This window comes from Sarcophilus harrisii, chromosome 1 (assembly GCF_902635505.1).
Source record: "Sarcophilus harrisii chromosome 1, mSarHar1.11, whole genome shotgun sequence".
NCBI lineage: Eukaryota > Metazoa > Chordata > Mammalia > Dasyuromorphia > Dasyuridae > Sarcophilus > Sarcophilus harrisii.
In genome coordinates, this window is record NC_045426.1 from 235447806 (window position 1) to 235472302 (window position 24497).

Genomic DNA, 24497 nt, shown 5'->3' on the forward strand with positions numbered 1-24497 from the left:
GCCAATATATTTCTGCATCCATTTTTCTGGTTCAGTAACAGAAGATGACATGGTATAGAGCAAAGAGTGTCGGACATAAATTCAGAGTTTCTGACTTTATCACTTTTTTTTTTTTTTTTTTTTTTTTTACTATTTTTTGACACTAGCAAGTAACTGAATCTTTTAAGTTGTTTTGAGATAGGCTGGATTCAGACTAGTTCCTTGGTAGTTTATGTTAAATAATGGAACAAGTTAACACCTGTTGGATTGGTCAATAGTTTTTTTTTTTTTTTTTTTTTTAGGAAACTGATTTGGCCATAGCAAAGGAATATTGAAAAGGATAGGTGTGGAGAATCTCTGAAGTTGATTCAGCTGAATAAAACTCCCATGGCAATTCACCAGCAAAGTATATGAGAGTTACTCTAGATCATAAAGATCTGACTGCTTTGTATGCAGGTGATGAGAAAGTGACATTAGTTTCCTCATCCATAAAATAAAATGATTGTACTATATGGCCTCCAAGGGCCCTTGCAATTCTAAATTCATGACCTCATATTGCCTTTTTTAACTTTCTCACGATCAATGTAAAGAACATTCTACTAAATCATTTGCCATGTATCTTTCCACAGTTATTTAACTTCTCTGGGGTCAATCCCTTTTCTCATTTTAGAGATGAGTTCAGTGGTTTAGTGAATACTTGAAACCCTATTCAGCTTCTCTCTCCTTATCCCATGGCTTGAATTGAGCCAGCAATTAAATTATTATTGGTAGTAAGTAGTAAAAGTAGTGTCAGTAAAGTCCCAGATGTGGGGTCAAGGACAGACATAGATTCAAATCTTTTTTTTGATACAAGATTCTGCCAAACTTGACAAACCATTTGATTTCTGGGAACTTCAGTTTCTTTTGGAAAATGGGCATATTAATAAATTTAATATTAGTTTAATAATAGTTGTTGTTAGGACTCAATGAGATAATGAATTTGAAGTATTTTTCAGATTTTAAAGTATTATTTCATAATATTTAATTTATTAATTTGTAAATTATAGTTATTTTTATTTATATATAATATATACTTATAAATATATAAAATATTTTATAAATAAATAAATTTAATTTAATTTAAATATTTAAATGTCAATGGTATATGATTTCAAATTTTCTTCCAGCTCAATGGCTAAATTTGTGTGTGCGTGTGTGTGTGTGTGTGTGTGTGTGTAAAGACAGAAACAGAGACAGAGACAAAGAGACAGACAGAGAGACAGAGAGACAGAGAGACAGACAGACAGAAAGAAAGAGAGAGACAGAAACAGAGAGAGAGAGATAGAGAGAGGTTGAGATTGAAGTGTCTTGGGTTTCTGGAATTACTTCCCACTGCATCCACAACCAGCTTCAGAAGTCCTGGTCTATAATCTTGCCATTGGATCCAGATGGCTCTGAAGGAGAAAATGAGGCTGGTGACTTTGCACACTTAAATCTCTCACTTAAATCTAATTTATTTTCATGCCATGGCATCATCTCCCTGGTTTCATGGTTTTCTTTAAGAATGAAGGACAAACAACATTCCTTCTTAGCAAGGGATTTGATTGCTATGCAGTAGACTGAAGCCAGGAAACTAGAAGTAGATTATGAAGGGTCATTATCTTTAGAATTCTCATTCCCTCTGAGCCCAGTTTTATGAACACAGTTCATCTTTTTAATGATATTTTGTTTGAATCTTCAAGGTAAATACTGTTTGCTCAATATTTGTTTAATCTATTTAAACTCTTTTCTTCTTTGCATGTAGCAAGGTGTTATCTATGAGTCTACATGGACCTGGAAGGGAAATGAGTCACTTTATATTTTCTCTTTTAAGTCAATTTTTGTGTGTATGTATATGAGCAATCCCCTTCACATCCTCCCTCTAAGCACTTACTATGTGCAAGGTACTGTGCTGTCTTCTTTCTCTTTAATATTTTCTTTGCAAACCAGGAAAACAATAGTGGCTAAAAGCTGATGAAATCTAATTCAATTTTAAAAGCACCTATGATATCCAGGATACTAGAGTCAAAATGTAGGATCTTTAGCAAATACAAAAATACAGTTTCTGACTTCAGAGAACTTTCATTCTGTTGAGAACATGTAAACCAATTACAAAAAAAAAGCTCATTTGAGAAGGAAGAAAATATTAAGAACTAGGGGGACTGAAAAAAAAGTTTTCTTTAGCTTGAAGGGAGCTTGGAATTCTATAAGGAAGAGGTGAGATAAGCATATGAGACAGTTGGACAGAGGCATGGAGTTGTAACATGGAATGATGAGTTCAGGGAACAGAAACTAAGCCACTCTAGTTGTAATGTAGATTATATGAATAGAACTAATGTGAAGCAAATCTGAAAAACTCCTATGGAACTAGACTATGATAAACTTTCAAAGGCAAGCCAAAGACTTCGTATTTTATCCAGGTGGAAAGAGAGAGCCCTTGGAATTTCTTGACCAGTGGAATAATATGGGTAGAACTTCATTTCAAGAGGATTATTTTGGGACACATGGAGAATGGAGAGGCTGGAAGGAGTAAAGCCAATTAGGAGGGTATTACAATAGTCTATATGACTAGTAATAAGAGCCTGAATTAAGGTTAGGGTTGTGTGAGTAAAGAAAAAAGAAAAGATGAAACAGAAGAGAAATGACAGTACTTGACACTTTAGATTTTTTTTTAATAACTTTTTTATTGACAGAACCCATGCCAGGGTAATTTTTTACAACATTATCCCTTGCACTCACTTCTGTTCCGATTTTCCCCCTCCCTCCCTCCACCCCCTCCCCCAGATGGCAAGCAGTCCTATACATGTTAAATAGGTTACAGTAGATCTTAGATACAATATATGTGTGCAGAACTGAACAGTTCTCTTATTGCTCAGGGAGAATTGGATTTAGAAGGTATAAATAACCCAGGAAGAAGAACAAAAATGCAAGCAGTTTATATTCATTTCCTAGTGTTCTTTCTTTGGGTGTAGCTGCTTCTGTCCATCCTTGATCAATTGAAACTGAGTTAGATCTTCTCTTTGTTAATAATATTCCATAACATTCATATACCACAATTTACTCAACCATTCTCCAATTGATGGGCATCCATTCATTTTCCAGCTTCTAGCCACTATAAACAGGGCTGCCACAAACATCTTGGCACATACAAGTCCCTTGCCTTTCTTTAGTATCTCTTTGGGGTATAAGCCCAGTAGAAACACTGCTGGATCAAAGGGTATGCACAGTTTGATAACTTTTTGAGCATAGTTCCAAATTGTTCTCCAGAATGGCTGGATGTGTTCACAATTCCACCAACAATGTATCAGTGTCCCTGTTTTTCCACATCCCTTCCAACATTCCGCGTTATCTTTCCCTGTCATTCTAGCCAATCTGATAGGTGTATAGACACCTTAGATTTGAAGAATGGTGGTGCATGGAATCGAAAAAAGAAAGTTTGGAAGGGGGGATAGATTAAAGAGCAAAGGTAATAAGTACCATTTTAGACATAGTATTATTTGAACATCCATCCATATCTATCTATCTATTCTATCTATCTATCCATTTATCTATCTGTCTATCTTTCATTTTTCTACCTACCTAGCTACCTAGCTACCTAGCTACCTATCTATGAAAGTGAAGAGAATAAGATCCTCTGCTTTGATCTGTAGGACATCACATCTTCTTTCAAACACAGCTGTTTCCAGTGGAATTTGAATACCATAATGAAATAGCTCCCAACCAAGAGAGCTAGAATTCTTGATGCTGTGTATCTTGCTTTTGGCAATTAAACAGTTTCTAATGGCTGCTAATAGATTAATTTAGATATTAAAAATATTACAGAAATGAGCAGTTTTCACAGAGTCCTTGTTTTCAGAACCAAACACAGTCTACATGGCAAAATTATTCACAATTAGTAAGATACAACCTTTGGGGTTAGAGTATAAGGCATTGATAATATTTTAGCAAAGGAGAATGGAAAGTCAAGTTTACTGTAGTGAGGGTGGAATTTTTGTGTGATGAACAAGAATAAACCAAGGAGATTGGAAAATAGTTACTATTTTTAATATTCCAGCTTGCCTGGTACCTCCTAGTTCTCCTTACAAGTTATATGACCCCATGTACACAAAAAATTGTGAATGTTCACATTTCAAGGATAGTTAGTAGCAATCCCTTTGTCATCCATACCTTTTTTATCTCATATCCTTTATATACCTTTGCTTTAGTCTATATAGTAAAAGCAGTCTTTATTCAATAGAATTGTGGGGTGTGTGTAAGTGTGTATGTGTGAGTGTGTGTGTGTGTGTGTGTGTGTATATTTGCATATGTATGGACCATCTCACTTTAGGAGCTTAAAAAAATCTATTCTATATATCAAAATTTAAGTGGAAAGAAAAGGTCATGTTTAATGATCAGATGTCAGAATCTAGAATAGAGGTAATGAGAGTAAAGCAGTAACTAAGTTTTATGAAATTCCTCTGATTCCCATTAATATGTGCTTCCACTATTTACTAGACTGGTAGATTATCACATTCGGAAGTAGTTTGAGATGTTTTTGCTTTTCTCTTCAGACTACTTTAAAAGATTTCATTGTTTTTATTTTGTTAAGGGAATTATCATTCCATTTTTTCCCCATTCTTCTCTACCTCCTAACCTAAGAAACTGTTTTATCTTTGCTATGTTGGGAAGAAATAAAATGGACTTCTTCTTGGGGTCTGCAGGAGGATGACAATAAATGACATATGTGGGGTACAACTACAAACTTCCATTTCACTCTTGTTTTCTTGGGCACAGAAAAAATCTTCATCCTGGGAAGGACAAAGCAAAAGTGGTTAATATGAAATTAAAATCAAGATTAAATCAGTAGATAGTAAAGGACCTTCTTCTTTGGAAATAGTCAAATCACAAACTCATAAAATCATAAATTTTTAAAGTTGGAAGAGCCTTAAGAGACATTGAGTCTAACTCATAATGAAAAAGGAAAGTTCACTAGAATATCCTCTGTTTCTTAAAGACCTTGATTTCCTCCAAAGGTAGTTCATTCTACTTATGGATATTTGTGGGTTTTTTTTTTCTTGACAGCAAAATTGAATCTGCCTTTATCTTCATAACATTACTACTAGTTCTGCCCTTTGGGGCCCAAAATGATAAATCAAATACATCTTTCACATATCAGATCTTTAACTATTTGAATATAGCTGTTGGTCCCCTTCTATATTCCCCCTCCCCTATTCTTTTCTTTTCTTTCTTTTCCAAGCTATAACTCCCTAGTTCGTCTAACTAATATTCATGACAGGGGATTCAACATTCTTTACCATTTTGATTATCCTTTACTGGATCCCATCAATATTCATCTTTAAGTGCTGTGCCCAGATCTGAAAATAATATTCAAGGTGATATGACTAGGACAGAGCAGAGACAATCCTTATTCCTAAAAACTATATATATGTATACATATTTTAAATACAGCTTGAAATCATATTGGCTATTTGGCTGCCATATCATGCTGCTGACTCATAGAAAACTTGCAGCATGTCAGAATCAGCAAACATTTCTCAGGAAAAAAAAATGCTATTCTCTAACCATGATTTTTAACTCATAATTGTGAGGCTGATTTGTTGAATACAAGTGCAAAACTTCATTTTTATCCTGGGTACATTTCACATTCTTAGACACAGTCCACAGATTTGATCTATTAAAAACATTTTTATACTCTTAAACAGTGACATAAAGAGATAAGGAAGGGATGACCTTGACAAAGAGAAGGATTACCTTACTGTCAGACTGGGGCATAGGAGGATAAAATGAAGATGATCCCATTTCCTTCCATATTCTTTAGCAGACTTCTCCCACAATTATTATTAATGACTTTGGCTGCTACCTCCTCTTCTTCCTCCTCCTCCTCCTTCTCTTTTCTTCCTCCTCCTCCTCCTTCTCTTTTCTTCCTCCTCTTCTTCTTCTTCCTCTTCTTCTTCCTCCTCTTCTTCTTCCTTTTCCTTCTTTCTCTTCCTTTCTCCTTCTTCTTGTTCTCTTTGTTCTTCTCTTTGTCATCTGTTTGCACTAGCCATAAAAATTCTGATGGACTATGAAATATAGCTAAACAATAATTTTTATGCTTATCACTAATATTTAATCTAATTGCCATGAAAATTTTCACCAAATGGTTCACAAATGGGACTTCAATTGTTAATGAGGAAAAGGAAATGGAATAAGATGGCTCAGAAGTCTATTATTCAATGTAGTCTTCTTATCACTAATAATGAGCATTTCTCTTAACCCTTCTTTCCTCACTTTCACCAAAATAATTTCAAATAAGCTCCTATGGTCTTTGAAGGCACTGCCTGCAAGAGTGGGGTGCTCTGTGAAAATATTCCCAAAAAAGAATTTGCTTTCTCCCATAATAATAAGTAATAAATAGCTGGATCTTTCTATGTGGCACATGTTAGTTATGCACAGCAGGACTGTCCATCATCTCTTAGAATAAGCTTAAATTTTCATAGCATGCTGCAGAGAGAAGAAAGGGGAAATTACCATCTAAGAATGAGATAGCAGAGTGAGAAAACTTGGTTACTGTTTATACTATAAGACCACTATCAAGGATTCGGTGCATGGGAAGGGAGAAGAGGGAGGGAGAGAAAAAAAAAGCTAGATGATAGTAAACTTAACAAAAATTTCTGTACTGTGAACAAACATATATTAGAATTAAAAAAAAAAGAATTTAAATCCCCCCCAGAATTTTAAAAAGTGGTGGTGCAAATAGCTTCACAACAAAACTAGATCAAAAAATGGCTAATCACAAGGTGTTCACATGATAATAAAGAGGTAAAGAGATTGTTAAAAGTGCTAATGATAATTCAAGTTAAATTCTGTCCTATTTCCAAGATCAGCAAATGGTAGTCTTATATAGATTACTGAATTTTTCCAATTAAACTCATATTTGTATTATATGGGGATGAAATATTATATATTTTTATTTTCATCCTATAAAATATATTTTTTATGATAATGGTATACATTTTTAAAAATCTTATCACTCGTAGTAATTGTATCATCATCTCCAACATTAAACCCTTATAGAATCTATATTATGAATGCTATAGAAACCCATTCCAAGTATTTCAGGTAATTCCTGACTTCTCTTCTCTGATACTTCCACCATCTTGATACAGGTCAACATAATCTCATTCCTGGACTATTGTAGGAGTCTACTAGTTGTTCTTTCTACCTTAAGATTTTCCCCATTTCCCTCTGTCCTCCACTCAACTACCTAATTGGTCCTTCTTAAGTGCTAAGCTGGTGGTAATGTTAGAGAAGAGAAGGGAAAAGTTAGAAGAAATGTTCTGAAGGCAGAAACAATAGTACTTGACAAGTGATTGAATGTAGAAGGGTAAGAGAGAATGAGGACCAAGGATGACAACCAATGTGTGAGCTTGGATAATTATGAGAATGGTAGGACCTATGGCAGTGATAGGGAAAATTAGGAAAAGAGGACTCAAGGAAAAGATTAGTTAATCTTGGGTGTGTTGAGTTTAAAGGCACTGTGGGACATCTAGTTCAAGATTTCCAATGGATGATTGATGATATAATGTAAGAGGTTAGAACTGGATAAGTGCAATAAAATATAATCATCATAACAATTTCAATGTAAATGAAATAATATTAAGTAAAGAGAGGAGAGGCTCCAGCACAGAGTCTTAGGGGACAGTCACTATTAATGAATATGACCTGAATGGAGGTCCAGCAAAGAAGACTGAGAAGGAACAATCAGACAGAAAAGAGAGAGTATAATAAAAAAAATCAGAAAGCAGAAAGTATCTATGAGAAGAGGACAATTGACTATGTCAAAGGATGCAGAAAGGTCAAGAAAGATAAGAATTGAGAAGACAATTTGATTTGGAATTAAAATACCACTGGCACCTTTGAAAAGAGAAATTTCAATTGAATGATGAGGTCAAAAGTCTGCCTACAGAGAGATTTCCAGTCACACAACAACACTGTTAGAATTGATATTAAATAGCTAGTTCTTTGTTTCTGGTAGGAGTCTGAGGTCATTGTCTTACCCATGATTGAGAGAGAAGAATCCAGTCTATGGGAAGAGAGATTTTTCTTAGTATTATTTCAGGGTGTGACCTGAAATGATTAGATAGTAGAGAGTTTTTACAATTGTTGTGATTTACTAAAACTATTCCACAGCATGTCTGCTACACTGACTTTGAACCCAGAGAGAGAAAACTAGTAATGAGATAAGTTAGTGGCAGAGAGAGGTAGAGATTTGTAGGGTTAGCACACCTAAAAGTTACTGCATCACACTATTTCCCATCCTCCTACTTCTGCCAAGTTACACAAGGAATCTTGAATACTTTTGATTAATAGAACAGTTTTTTTTAGTAGAAAGCAGTATTTTGTTCTGTCAAATCAAATTCTTTTAGAAAAACAATTGACAATCACAGTATGATCTGCTTCTTTAGGCACTTTCATAAATCATATCTTGTTTAGCCGTTCCTCAATTGATGATTACTCCCTTACTTTCTGGTTCTTTATCATCACTAAAGAAGCTGCTATAAATATTTTTGCCCAATTCTGGCAAAGGGAGGGGTGATAGTGGGAAGAAGGGAAAAACTCTTTATCTAATATATACTATGTACCTAATGTAGTGCCAACCATTTTACAAATATATCTCTTTTGATCCTCACAACATAGAGAAAGATGCTGAGAGGAAGGGATTGTTATCATTCCCATTTTACAATTAAGAAAACTGAGGCTGAGATAAACTAACACCCAGAGTTCCAAAGCTAATAAGTATCTGAGACTGGATTTGAACTGGGATCTTTCTAACTTTAGGCCAGGGCTTCTATCCATTGCTCCATATAGGTATCTCAAAGAAAATATGCATCTCTTTATGCATTTTGGACTTAGTAATGTTATCATTGGCTCTAATTTATTAATTGTACAGTTTCACAAGTTTTTGGTAATAGTTCTAGATTGCTTCCCAGAATACCTATACTAATTCACAGCTTCATCTATAATGCATAATTGTAACTTTCCCCCAGTCTCTCCAACATTTGCCATTTTTATTCTTTTGTCAACTTTTTAAAATTACTAGGTATGAGATAGGACTCCAGAATTGCTTTAATTTGCATTTCTATAATTATTATTGATTTGAAGCATTTCCCAATGTAATTAATAGCTTGATTTTTTCTTTGATAATTGCTTCTTCATATTAATTGGGAGGGAATCTATAAAATAATCTCTTATTTTAATGGTATTTTTCTCAATTACTTGGCAAGACAACTTTTGCATTCATTTTTTTCTCAACTGAATTTTTTTCCAATTATATGTAAAATCTTAATTTTGTTGGTAAGATTTTTGAGTTCCATTTTTTTTCTCTTTTCCTCCCTTCCCTTCCCCACCTCCAAGGCAGCAAGAACTCCAATATAGGTTATACATGTATAATCATTTTAAACACATTTTCATATTTGTCATTTTATTAAAAAAATTAGATCAAAAAGGAAAAAATCATGAGAAAGAAAAAGAAAAAAAAGATGAAAATAGTATGCTAGATCTGCATTCAGTCTCCATAGTTCTCCCTCTGGATGCAGATGGCATTTCCATCCCAAGTCTACTGGAATTGTCTTTGATCACTGCATTTAACATAATTTTTTTTAAAACAGCTTTTTCCTTTTTCAAAATACATGTTAAGATAATTTTCAACATTCACTCTTGCAAAATCTTGTATTCCAAATTTTCCTCCCCCCTCCCTCGTTCCCATAGACAGCAAGCAAGTAACCCTATATAAGTTAAACGTGTAATTTTTCTAAACATATTTCCATATTTACCATGCTGCACAAGAAAAATCGGATCAAAAGGGGAAAAATGGGAAAGAATAAAAAAAAATAAGCAAACAAAACGGTGAAAACACTATGTTGTGTTCCACATTCAATCTCTACAGTCTTCTCTCTGGATGCAGATGTTTCTTACCATCACAAATCTATTGGAATTGCCTTGAATCACCTCAATTAACATTCATTTTTTCAAAATTTTGAGTTCTAATTTTTCTCCCTCTCTTCCTTGTTTCTTCTCTTCCAAAAATGGTAGGCAATTTGATATAGGTTATACATGTGCTTTTATATAAAACCTATTTCCACACTTGTCACAGTTATGAAAGAAGAAAAAAATCAAAAGGAAAAGAAAATTCAAAAAAAAAAAAAGAAAAATTAAGTGAAAAAAGTATACTTTGATGTATATTCAGAGTTTATCAATTTTTTATCTGGATGTGGATATCATCTTCTTTCCTGAACCCTTTGTACTTGTCTTGGGTCATTGTGCTACTGATACGAACTGAATCATTCATAAATGATCATCACACAATGTTGCTGATACCATATATAATGTTTTCCTGGTCCTGCTTATTTCACTTTGGATTAATTCACACAAAATTCACCAAAATTTCTTTTGAAATATATCTGTTCATCATTTTTTATATCACAATAATATTTCATTATATTCATATACCATAACCTATCTAGCCATTCCCCAATTGATGGACATTCCCTTAATTTTCAATATTTTGATTTCATAAAAAGGACTGTTGTAAATATTTTGGCATGTGCATGTCTTTCCCTTTCCCCCTCCCCCATTATATGATTTCTTTGGGAAACACAACTAGCAGTGGTATTGTTGGATCAGAGTTTCGCAGTTTATTTTTGGATATAGTTCCAAAGGGCTCTCCAGAATGGTTGGATGAGTTCACATTTCCATCAATCAACATTGCATTTAGTGTCCCAGTTTTCACATTTACCAATTTTCTTTTTTCATTTTAGTCACTCTGATAGGTGTGAGATGGTACCTCAGAGTTGTCTTAGTTTGCATTTCTCTAATCAAAAGTGATTTAGAGAACTTTTTCATATTTTGGGATAGTTTCATTTTCTTCATTTGAAAATTACCTGCTATGGCTGGTATTATAAATTGGACTCAATTCTCTATATATTTGAAAAATGAGGCCTTTGTCAAAGATACTTACTATAAAGATTATTTCTCAGCTTTCTGCTTGTCTTTTAATCTTGGCTGCATTGGTTTTATTTGTGGAAAAGTTTTAAAATTTAATATAATCAAAATTATCTATTTTATATTTCAGAGTGTTCTCTAGCTCTTCTTTGGTCATGAACCAGTAGTAATTCACTTAACTTCTCCTTTAAGAATTTGGGTGTTACATGACTTGATGCATATATGGTTAGTATTGATATTACTTCATTGTCTATGGTACCTTTTTAGCAACATGTAGTTTTTTTCCTTATTTCTTTTAATTAGATCTATTTTTGCTATGTCTGAAATCAGGATGGCAACCCTACCTTTTTTTTTTTAAATTCAGTTTAAGCATAGTAGATTCTGCTCCAGCTCCATATCTTTCCTGTGTGCATGACTCTCTGTTTCTTTTTTTTTTTTTTTTTTAGCATTTTTAAAAAATTTATTTAATAGCCTTTTATTTACAGATTATATGTATGGGTAACTTTACAGCATTAACAATTGCCAAACCTCTTGTTCCAATTTTTCACCTCTTACCCCCCCACCCCCTCCCCCAGATGGCAGGATGACCAGTAGATGTTAAATATATTAAATATAAATTAGATACACAATAAGTATAGATGACCAAACCGTTATTTTGCTGTACAAAAAGAATCAGACTCTGAAATATTGTACAATTAGCTTGTGAAGGAAATCAAAAATGCAAGTGGGCATAAATTTAGGGATTGGGAATTCAATGTAATGGTTTTTAGCATGATTCTCTGTTTCAAGGGTTTTCTTACATATTTAGGATTCTGATTTTTGACTTACTCTGCTTTCCACTTCTGTTTTATGGGAGAGTTCATTCCATTGACATTCACAGTCATGGTTACTAATATTGTGTACTTCCTTCCATCCTGTTTTTCTTTTTGTTTGTCCTCTCTTCCCTTTTACCCTTTCTTTCCTTACAGTCTTTTGTTTCTGTTTACTTCTTCTCATGGTCTTTCCTCTCTTTGTTAATCCCCCTCCTCACCAAACACTCCTTCCTTTACTTACTTTCCTTTTACTTTGCTTTCAAGTAAGATTGATGTCCATATTCAAGTGATTGTGTCTGTTATTCAGTGTTTGAATCAATCTTGATGAGAGTAAGGTTCAAGTGAAGCTCACCTTCCATATTTCCCTCCTCTGTAATAGGTTTTTTGTGCCTCTTTATATGAAATAATTTAATTCCATTTCACCTCTCTATTCCTTCTGCACCCAAAGTATTCTTCTTTCTCATCCCTTAATTAATTTTTGTATCATTTCTGAAAATTCACCTTATATCCCTACCCTCTGTTCATGCATATTCCTTCCAGCTGGACTATTAGTGATACAATTTTTAAGAATCACAAATATCATTGTCACATGCAGGTATATAAATAGTTCAGTTCTAGTGAATTCTTTATGTTTTCTTTTCTTTTAGGATTCTTTTGGGTCTTGATATTGGCGATCATTTTATTTTGTTCTATTCTAGTCTTCTCCTTGTGAAATCTTGAAATCCTTTTATTTCATTGAATGACTATTTTTTCTCCTTGAAGCATTATGCTTAATTTTGCTGAGTAAGTGATTCTTTTTGGTGCTCCTTGATCCTTTGCTTTTCAGAATATTATGTTCCATGATGTCTGATCCTTTGATGTTGTAACTACTATGTACTCTGAATTCTGATTGTGGCTCCCAATATTTTAATTATTTCTTTCTGGTTATTTGCAGTATTTTTTTCCTTGACTTGATATTTCTGTAATTTCACTATAATTTACTTAAAGTTTTATTTTGGGATTTCTTTCCTGAGGTGATTAGTGGATTCTTTCAATGTTTATTTGTACTCTGGTTCCAGGATATCAGGGCAATTTTCCTGGGTAATTTCTTGAAAGATACTGGTTAGGATCTTTAGAGAAGGGAGAAATTTATGATTAAGCAAGAATTAGAGAACATTATGAAATGCAAAATGAATAATTTTTTTATTATAACTATTTATTTAGAAGTTATATGCATGGGTAATTTTATAGCACTGACAATTGCCAAACTTTTTGTTCCATTTTTTCCCCTCCTCCCCCCACCTCCTCCTCCAGATGGCAGGTTGATCAATACATGTTAAATATGTTAAAGTATAAATTAAATATAAAATAAATATACATGTCCAAACAGTTATTTTACTGTACAAAAAGAATCAGACTCTGAAATAGTGTACAATTAGCTTTTGAAGGAAATAAAAAATGCAGGTGGACAAAAATAGAGGGATTGGGAATTCTATGTAATGGTTTTTAGTCATCTCCTAGAGTTCTTTCGCTGGGTGTAGCTGGTTCTATTCATTCCTGCTCCATTGGAACTGATTTAGTTCATCTCACAAAATAAATACTTTTGATGACAAAACCTATAGATCTAATATTAGAAGGGAAGCAGAAAGCTGTGAAACATTTTTTTACAGGCAATCATTCTGATAAAGATATCATTTAACAATATATGGAGAGTTGATTCAAATTTATAAGATTATAAACTATTCCCCAATTGAGAAATGGACAAAGGATATTAAAAATATAGATGATAGATGAAAAAATTATAGCCACTTATGAGTCATATTAAAAAATGCAATAAAATAATAATGATTAGAGAAATGCAAATTAAGGTACCACCTCATACCTATCAGATTGGCTAAGATGACAGGAAAAGATAATGATGAATGTTGGAGGGGATGTAGGGAAAGTAGGACACTAAGGCATTGTTGGTAGAATTGTGAAATTGATCCTGAAGAACAATTTGGAACTATATCCAAAGGGTTATAGAAGTATGCATACCGTTTGATCCAGACATGCCACTACTAGGTCTGTCTCTCAAAGGGTTCATAAAAGAAGGAAATGAACCCATATATACAAAAATGTTATTAGCAGCTCTTTTTGTAGTGGTAGCAAAGAACTGGAAAATCCATGGATGCCTATCATTTGGGGAATGGCAGAGTAAGTTATGATATATGAATGTAATAGAATACTATTGTTCTATAAGAAGTGATAACATCTGATTTCAGAAAATCCTGGAAAGATGTACATGAACTGATATTGAATGAAGTCATCAGAACCAGGAAAAACACTGTACTCAACAACAGCAAGACTATATGACAATAAATGAGCATATATTTAGCTCTTCTCAGAAATTCAGTGATCCAAAGAAATGACAATAAATTTGGAATGGAAAATGCCAGAGAGAGAACTATGGAGACTAACTGAAGATTGAAGCACACTATTTTCACTTTTTCTTTTGTTTTGTTTTTTCTTTTGTGGTTTTCCTCTTTTGTTTTGATTTATTTTCCCCAACATGACTCAAATGGAAATATGTTAAAAATGAATCTGCTGTATAATCTAAAAATACCCCATAAATTAAATTTTAAAAAAGATACTGTCCAGATCCTCCTTTTGATTATAACTTTCAGGTCCAATGATTCTGATATTGTCTTTCCAGAAATATATTTTCCAGATCTGTTTTTTATTTTCAATGAGGTACTTACAGTTTCTTCTATTGTTTCATTTTTAAAAATTTATTTGATTGGTTATCTCCTAGAATCATTTATCTTCCAGCTGTCTGATTCTAACTTTTAAGAAGTTGTCTTCCTCAGTTAGGTTTTGCACTCCCCTTTCCCCTCATCATTAGACAAATTTTACTTTTAAGGAGTTGTTCCCTTTAGTGAATTTTTGCATCTCTTTTTTCCTTTGTCCAATTTACTTTTTACACAGTTTTTTTTTCTTTTACCAAGTTGTTGACTCTTTTTTCATAATTTTCTTGTATCATTCTAATTTTTTTAAAAAAAATTTTCTTCTACCTCTTACATGATTTTTAAGCTTCTTTTTGAGCTCTTCCATGAGTTTTTTTTTCCCCTGTGCTTGAGACTACTTTCTGTTTTTCTTTAGGATTTTTGCCCATTTGTGTTTTATCATTGTTGTCTTCTTCTGAGTTTGTGCCTTGATCTTTCCTGTCACTATAATAACACTTAATAGTCAGACTCTTTCTTATTGTTGTTTTGTTCTTTGTTCATTGGCCTTTTCCCTTTCTTTTAAATTTGAGCTCTCCTCCCAAGGTGGAAGGGGCACTGTCTCAGGCTTCTTGTGCCAGGGGTTGTAAGCTTTGGGTATTTACCTGGTTCTTCACTGATGTTGTCCTGAGACGCACAGAGGACTCTCATACCTGGTGCTATACTGAAGGGGTGAAGAAGTCAGTGAATGGTGCTGCCAGAGGCCAAAGAGCTTATTCAGCTTACCTGGTGCTGATCTGCCACTTTAGTGCTATAGTTTGGCTTATTTATGAAGGTGCTTCTGTGTTTCTTTAGGACTACCCTGAAGCACATTTCTATTTGGCCACTGACCTTTAAAGATTGCCTTTTTTTTGCCTAGGGCTATACTGAAGTACCTAGTGGTTCTTGCAGCTGGAGTTTGCCCATTCTTCTGGCTATGTTAAGTCACATATGAGATCCTGGTGTTGATCTTTGCCTTCTCCATCCATGAGGCTCAGGATTTCCTGCTAGTTTGCTGAGATGGGACTTGCTGCAGATTTGCTGGGATGCTGTCTATCCTGGACTGCATCCCCTCTTTACTCAAGTGAAATGGATCTATCTTGTTGATTGTTACAAGTTTCTAGAATGTTTTACCCCAATTTTTTTTTTTTTGCTGGTTCGGCTATTCCAGCCTTCCTTTCAGAGGCAACTTCATTCTTGCTTTTGGTTTCAATAGTAATTAGAATGTCAAGATTCATGATTCATTTCCTTCAATAATATAGCCATCTATCAATCACTAGACAAGGATCTCACATTTCATAAAACCAACATCTCTATTGAGTTGTATATATTATCTGAAAACTATGATTCTTGACATTTTCTATAATCCCTTTCTATAACTTTTGCATATAAAAAGAAGGCATTAATTCCTATTTCATTAAAATTCCTGGCACTATTAAAAAATCAGGTCACTTTTAAAAAATGTCTTTTTTACAATAGAGTTTCTCCCTCACTAAAAATGGTAGACTTTGTTGTCTTATCTTGCATAAAGCAAGAAGACTGGCAGGTTCATCTCTTTGTCACCCTCATGCTAACTCTCCAAAGTATCCCCATAATTCTTCATGGAGAGTCAGTTACAACTTAAGTACCATCAAAATGTTTGTGCTCAGGAAGCAGATCATCATCTGTGACAATCTTAATGCTGATACTTTTTCCAGAAACATCAAAAATTTTTCATTGTGCTGATTACATTGCAAGCTCATGCATACCTTTCGGTACACTGTATGGACAGATCCCAGGAACAGGACTTGATGTTTCCATTCATACTGTGAGACACATTTCAGAAAAATGTTTGCAACTTAAAAAATACTTACTCGTTGGAAATACTAAAAAGACTGAAAAAATTTTAGTTTTTACATAGTCCTGAATTAAATGCTCCCTGTTCAGTTTGATTATCTAGGGAATATAAAAAGATTAGGCAGAGCTAGGTTTAAATCTGGGTAAAGCTGACATATACATTTGCCTCATTGCTCACAGTAGAAAACGACTCATCCCTCATTCAGTAAAAATGTACCAAACCTTAACTAGCTTTAATCACTGAATATGTGTTGCCTCCATCAACCAGAGACCTGTTAAAAATCTTAGCTTAAAAAGATCAAGATCTCCCTTTGCATCCAGGGTCATGTCCAGTTATCCTGTTCTACATTTTGCTACTGGGTCCAGTTGGCTCTGGAGGAGAAAGTGAGGAGGGTGACTTTGCATGACCCTCCTTCACTTAAATTCAATTCATTTGCATATCATAGCATCATCTTCTTGGGAGACAACTTCTGTGACTAGAAGTTTCTTTCTTCCAAGTTGTTGACTCTTATTTCATAATTTTCTTGTATCACTCTAATTTTTTAAAAATTACCTCCCTCCCTCTTTCCCTTCCTTCCTTCCTTCCTTCCTTCCTTCCTTCCTTCCTTCCTTCCTTCCTTCTTTCCTTCCTTCCTTCCTTCTTTCCTTCCTCCTTTCCTTCCTTCTTTCCTTTTTTTCTTTACAACTTAAAAACTGAAGGACCAACAAAAACAACAAAAAGAAGTAAATCTGGTACTATGAGAGAGACCAAGATGAGATAGTTTTCTGTCCTTAAGATGCTTAAAATAGAAAATAATTTTTCCTTTTTTTTTTGCAAGGCAATAGGCATTAAGTGACTTGACTAGGGTCACACAGCTAGTATGCCAAATGTTTGAAGCCTGATTTTAATTCAGGACCTCCTGTCTGCACTCAAATAGCTGTCCTCCTTTTTCTTATTTTTTACTCTGTACTATTGCATATGTTCACAAGTTGTTATACACCTTGGAAGACAAAATTATGGGTTAGGTTGGGGGTGGAGAAAGATCCTTTATGAAAATTCTACAGTTTATTTTGAGCAATTTGGAACCACTACAAGGAAATACAAAGAATAGGTTCAGCACTGACACTGTTAAGCAGCAGGAAAATAAGAGGGATAGTAGGAGGTTATAAACATTTAATAAGTATGTGCTAGGCACTGTACTAAGCTCTTTACAAATATTTCATTTGATTCTCACAATAATCCTGTGAAATACGTGCCATTATGATTCCATTTTGTTGTTGAGTAGATTGAGAGAGAGGTTAAGTGACTTTCCTAGGTTCACAGAGCTATTATTAAGCGTCTTAGATTGGATTCAAATGCAAGACTTTTTGAGAGCAGACCCTGATCTCTATGTACTGCACCATCTTAAACCATTGCAGAAAAGTAGAAATTAACATATTTAGATTAACATTAAGATTAAAGATAAGAAAAAAAGATTAAGATTAAGAAAAAAAATCTAAATCAAGAAATTAAATGTTGGAAAAAAAGTATGTGTTATGGATTGGTAAGTATATATATATGTATTATGTATGTATATGTGGGAAAGGGGCATAATGAACTGGGCTGGATACCCCTCAATTACCCCTTTGCCAATATTGTATGTTTCTTTTTGTTTTTTACATTTTATTTTATTTTCTCAATTATATGTCAAGACAATTATTAATTTTTATAAGATTTTAAGTTATCATGCAAAACTTATTTTCATATTAGTCATTATGCAGAAAGAAAAAATAGATCAAAAGGGGAAAAATAAAAACACAAAAAAGAACTAAGCGTGAAAAAAAGCATGTTTTAATCTGCATTCAAAGTGCATCAGTCCTATGTTCAGACTCTACCTCATTATGGATAGCGTTTTCTTTTGTGAGCCTTTTTCATTTGTCTTGTATCTTGTATTGCTGAGAAGAGCCGAGTCTTTTATTGTTGATCATCACACAATGTTGCTGATATTGTGTACCAAGTTTTCTTGGTTCTGCTCATTTCACTTTTCATTAGTACATATATGTCTTTTCAGGTTTTTCTGAAATCTGCTTTATTTCTTAATTTCTAAATTATTTCTTTAAATCTGCATTATTTCTTATTGCACAACAATATTCTCTTATGTTCATATACTACAGTTTGTCCATCTATTCCCTAACTAATGGGCATTCCCTTAATTTCCAATATTTTGAAATATTGAAAGGGATGCTAAAATATATTTGCCCAGGTAGTTCATTTTCCTTTATGATTTCTTTGGGATATAGACCTAATAGTGGTATTGCTTTATCAAAAGGTATGCAGATTGGTTGCACTTTGGGAATAGTTCTAAATTTCTCTCCACAATGGTTAGTGTCCCAATTTTCCCATATCCTCTCCAACATTTATAATTTTCCTTTGTGTGTGTGTGTGTGTGTGTGTGTGTGTGTGTGTGTGTTATTTAAGCCAATCTGGTATGAGATAGTATCTCAGAGTTCTTTTAATTTCTTTAAAGTGATTTAGAGCACTTTTTCATATGTCTGTAGATAGCCTATGTAGATAGAACATTCTTGGACCATTTACCAATTGAGAAAAGGCTTATATTTTTATAAATTGGACTTAATTCTCTCTATATTTGAGAAATGAGACCTTTATCAGAAACACTTTCTGTAAAGATTGTTTCCCAGTTTTTTATTCTCCTTCTAATCTTGATTTTATTTGTGGAAAAAATTAAATTTAATGTAATCAAAATTATTTATTTTACATTTCATAATCCTTTCTGTCTCTTATTTGGTCATGAACCAGTGACTCACTTAACTTTTCCTTTAAAAATGTGGATGCTATACCACTTGGCGTTTATGTGTTTAGTATTGACATTACTTCATTATCTATGGGACCTTTTAGCAGCATGTAATGTCCTTCCTTATCTCTTTTAATTAGGCCTACTTTTGCTTTTGCTTTGTCTAAAATCAGGATACTACCCTTGCTTTTTTTTTTTTTTTAAATTCAGCTGAAGAATAGTAGATTCTGCTTCAGCTTCATACCTTTCCTCTGTGTATGTCTCTCTGTTTCAAGGATTTTTCTTGTAAACAACATATTGTAGATTCTGGTTTTTGCTTTACTCTGCTATCCACTTCTATTTTATACCAGAGTTCATCCCATTCCCATTCACAGTTATGAATATTAACTATGTACTTCCCTCCATCTTGTTTTTCTTTTTGTTTGTCCTCTCTTCCCTTTTACCCTTTTCTCTCCTGATAATCTTTTGCTTCTGTTTACTGTCTCCCATGGTCTTCCCTCTCTCTGTCAATCTCCCCTACCTTCCTCCAACTACTCTACCCTTTACTTAATCTCCTCCCCTCTCACTTTCCTGACAAGTGAGATAGATGTCTATATTCAAGTGATTGTGTCTATTATTCCCTCTTTGAATCAGTCCTGTTGAGAATAAGGTTCAAATGAAGCTCATTGCCCATCCTCTATATTTTTCTCTCTGTAATAGGTTTATCTGTGCCTCTTCATGTGAAATAATTTAATTCCATTCTACCTTTCTATTCCTCATGCATCTAATGTACTCTTCCTTTTTCACCCCTTAATTATTTTTTAAATGCCATGCCCTCAAATTTACTTCATACTTGTACCTGCATCTATGCATACATATTCCTTCTAGTTGTACTATTAGTGTTATAATTTTTAAAGAATCATAAGTATTATCTTCCCAAAAAGGGACTTTGGCTCCATTTAGTCCCTTATGTTTTCTTTTCCCTTTTTAGGCTTCTCTTGGGTCTTGATATTGGAGATCAAATTTTTGTTCAGTTCTGGTTTTTTTTATAAAATCTTGAAGTCTTTTTATTTCATTGAATGATTGTGATTTTTTTCTCCTTGAAATATTATGTTTAATTTCACCACAGGCGATTCTTGATTATAGTTCTAACTCCTTTGCTTTAAGATTGTATGCTTCCAAATGGGTCTCAGGATATAGCTGTGTTTTACCCGTCACTTCCAGCTGGTAATAGTCATCTGCATCAAATAAGGTCACACACCATAGCTGCCTCCGTCAGGATTGTACATCACCATTTGACTAATTCTTTTCACATCGTGGCTTTGGGATTAGCCTTATTTTTGCAAAGCAAGTGACCCTTGTAAACCCAGGTTAAGGCCCACCTGTAGGCCTGGTCAAAGACAGCTTTTACAGCGAGGGTGGCCAACAGACACTTTCATGAGAAGGTAGAGGTCAGGGGATATGCTCCGGGAACATGTGTGGTGAACCATATGCATGGTGGTTACACAATCTTGGCTTCTCTGTTATACACATTTCCTGAGCTAGGAATATGTAACCTGATGTCTTCAAACCTCACAATTCTTTTGCTTTTTTTTTTTTTTAAGTATATTTTTGTTGAAAACTTTTGTTTTTTATATTATATATATTTCCTCTTGCATCTTTTCCCCTCCTAGGAAAACATCTCTTATGAAAAAAGATTTTTGTTATTAAAAGAAAAGAAATTCAGCCAAATAAGTTAATCCATCAAAATTAAATCTGATGTCAAATTTATGGAAGATTTCCTATATCTGCAAAGACTCTGGGGGAGGTAAATTCTCACAGCTTTTCTTTGTTTCCAAGCTCATCTTTATATCAATATTGAATAATTTACAATATTAATTGATTTTATGTTTTAATTGAGTTATGGGTTTTTTCTTATCAATTGAAGTAATTGTATATATTGTTTTTCTGATTTCTTTTATTATGCTTTGCATCATTTCACTTGCTTTTTAGGGTTTCTCTGTATTCATATGTTCATTGTTCTTTATAGCACAATAATATTGCATTATATTTATGTACCCAATTTACTTAAATCATTCCCTAATTATTGGACATTGATTTTATTTCCATTTCTTTGTCATTTCAAAAAGGGCTGCTGTAAATATTTATGGAGACATTCTTTGTCATGCTCTACTTGGGGTACATGAATAGCAGCCCAATTTTTGATAAGAGAGTATAGACATTTTAATCCCTTTTTTAAAAATAATTCTAAATTGCTTTCCAGAAGGACTATACTAATTCAAAGTTTCACAAGCAATGCTTCCCTGTATTTGTCTAATACCCCTCCAGTATTAAACTTTTCCTATCATGTCATATTTGTCATTTTGTTGGGTTTGAGGTGGATTCTTCTTAAACCTGGTGAGTTGAAGGATCTAATGATAGTTAATAATTTGGTCTTTTGAGCACTGTTTGTTCATTTCTCTTCTCTATTTTGGTATGCTGTTTTATCTTAAAATATTTCAATTATTTGTGTTACTTGGTTGTAAGTCCTTATTAGAGATATTTAATACAATTTTTTCCTATTTTACTCTTTACCTTTTTACCTTAGATTAAATTTGTTTCTGCAAAGCTTTTTAATTTCATGTAATTAAAATTATTTATATTATATTGCATAATTGCCTCTATCTCTTGTCTGTTCAGAATTCATCCTTTACCCATAATGATGAAAAGCCCATGGTATGTTTTTCCTCTAATTTTTAAAAGACCTAATCTTTACTATTCAGGTCATATAATTATTTAGAATTTATTATATGCCATGTCAGTTTTCCCAGACATTCTTATGAAATTGGTAATTCTTTTCTAGGAAATTTGGTTTTTTTGGTATTTATTAAAGACTTGGTTGCTGAGTATACACTTTTTTGTGATTCTTGCCTAGTCTGTTCCACTATTATATTTTTCTGTTTTTTTTTTTAACAAGAACTAAATGTTTTTTTATGATAGCTTAAAATATATTTTGAGGTCAGGAAACATTCCTCCTTATTCATTTCTACTTTAAAAAATATTTAACTTGATATTTTCAATCCTTTGTTCTTTTAAGTGAATTTTGTAATTGTCTTATCTAATTCTGTAAAATATTCCTTTGTTAGTTTAAGGTAATGTCCTTAAGGACATAAGGTGTCTTCAGATGACTGCAAAAATTCATGAGATGCTTATACTAGAGAGGAACTTAGAAATCATTGAATTGAAACTTCCTCATATTAAGGATTAAAGTGTCAAGAGGTTCAATCTCTTGATTCGTACATCAGATCAGGAGAGGAGCTTACAGTAGGAGAGATGGCCCTAGAATCCAGGCTTCTCGATTCCTTAACTAATATTCTTTTCATTATAACACGTTTTTTCTTTAGTAAGTGGCAAGGCCAAAAGTGCTAATTATACAATTAATAATTGTAAAGTAGTAGTTAAGCACCTATCAAATTAAAATCATGTGTTGGAAGAGAGAGGTTGTGTAGAATTACAAGATCACACATTTATATTGGAAAGACATATAAAAGATTATCTGTCCTTGGACACTTTTTTCACTTTACAAATGAGCAAACTGAAGTCTATATGAGTTAAGTGATATTCACACAGGTAGCAAGTGGGAGTATTGGAATTCAAATCAGATCTGTAGTTGTCCCCAGACAATGAAGCACTAGGTGGTGTAGTGGATCAAGTACTGGGCCTCCAGTCAGGACCACCTGAATTCCAGTTCGGCCACCAGATACTTACTAGCTGTTTGATCTTGGGCCAGATACTTGTTTTTGTCTCAGTATCATCAATTATAAAATATGGATGATTATAGCATCTACCTATCATATTGTTGTGGGAAACAAATGAGGTGATACATGATTAGAATAATGCTTGATACAGTGTAGGTGCTTAATAAATTTTCCTTCTCCTCCCCTTCTTTGCTTCTTCCTTCTTTCCTTCCTTCCTCTATTACTTCTCTCTCTCTCTCTCTTTCCTTCCTCTATCCTTCTATTTCTTCCCTTTCTCTTTCCTTCTTTTCTTCTTCACACAATAACAAATCGCACAATACTAAATCTCACAGTGTGTTGAGATTTTATAATAGGCCCTAGGAAGGGGTATTTAATTGAAGTACTCATACTGGTTAGCTTTTCCAAGGAAAAATGCATATGACCTGCCTCATACATTCCTTTATATACCTGGAGAATTGACTGAATTATTTCTCTCTTTTCTTTGCATATGCATGGATATAATTTATCCAGGGTACACATATTATAAAAACAGAAACTGTGATTCTTTTAAAATAATCCATCATTATCCATTCAATTTCAACCATTCAAGGAATTTTAAATGTATTTTTCTTTCCAGAATCAATGAAAAGGCATTTGTTCTCAGGGCCCACCTCCCTCGCTCTGTTGGGTGCCAAAACTTTTTCCCCCTTTTGCTTGATGTGACTTCAGTTGAATGTTTTGCTTCTGTCTGCTGTTCCAGCTGGTACCCTGTTGGTATTTCAATGAAAGAAGTTTTCTCTCTGCAGGAGCACATGCTCCAGTTTCTTCCATGCCCCGCCTCCAATGCAAACACACACACACACACACACACACACACACACACACACACACTGTGGAGTACAATAGATTGACGCACAGGATGCTTTGCAGAGAGAGGGCACTTAACATCCACACCCAGGCCTCTGCAACCCAGGCGAGGGTAGTAATACTGGCTGCTATCAGTGCAAATCAGCATCCTGGAAAAGGAAGGTCTCATTTAGCAGGAAGGAATATCTTATCCTGAGGAAGAAAGATTAGGTCCATTGGTATGATTGCAAGGGAACTTCCAAATTCACAATGCATTTACAACTCTCAATTTAGCTTCCTATCAGTCTAAGATTATTAGGCTGTATTTAGAAGAAAGAGTACATTCATTATTTTTATAAGAAATCTAATTTTAGAACTATTTACAGAAGAAAATGTTGGGATATGATAATGCTAAATTCTAAATGTGAATAATAAAGATTCCGGTATTTCTAAGTTTAGCTACTGAAGACTATAATTACAATAAAGGAGGAAATATGGAAACCTTTTTTGGGTGCAGTGGCAGAAAAATAATGGATTTTGTTCAGCATTTTACGAATGTAGTTGCTATTCACGCCCAATTTGCTATGGACATTTGAAATTGGGTAACAATCTTTTCCAAGACATAGAATATTTAATTAACTGTGTTCTGTCGATATAGAGATTATGGCTTTAGAGGACAGCCCTTAGTCCACTGCTGGATCTATATGCTAAGCCTTCCAAGCTTGATAGAGCTTGTCATACATTTTACTTCCTGGAAAAACTTTGTCGACCCTAGAATTATCTCTGCATCATAGCAATTCATTGGAAGACATTAGTGAAGGAAAATATGGAAATGGC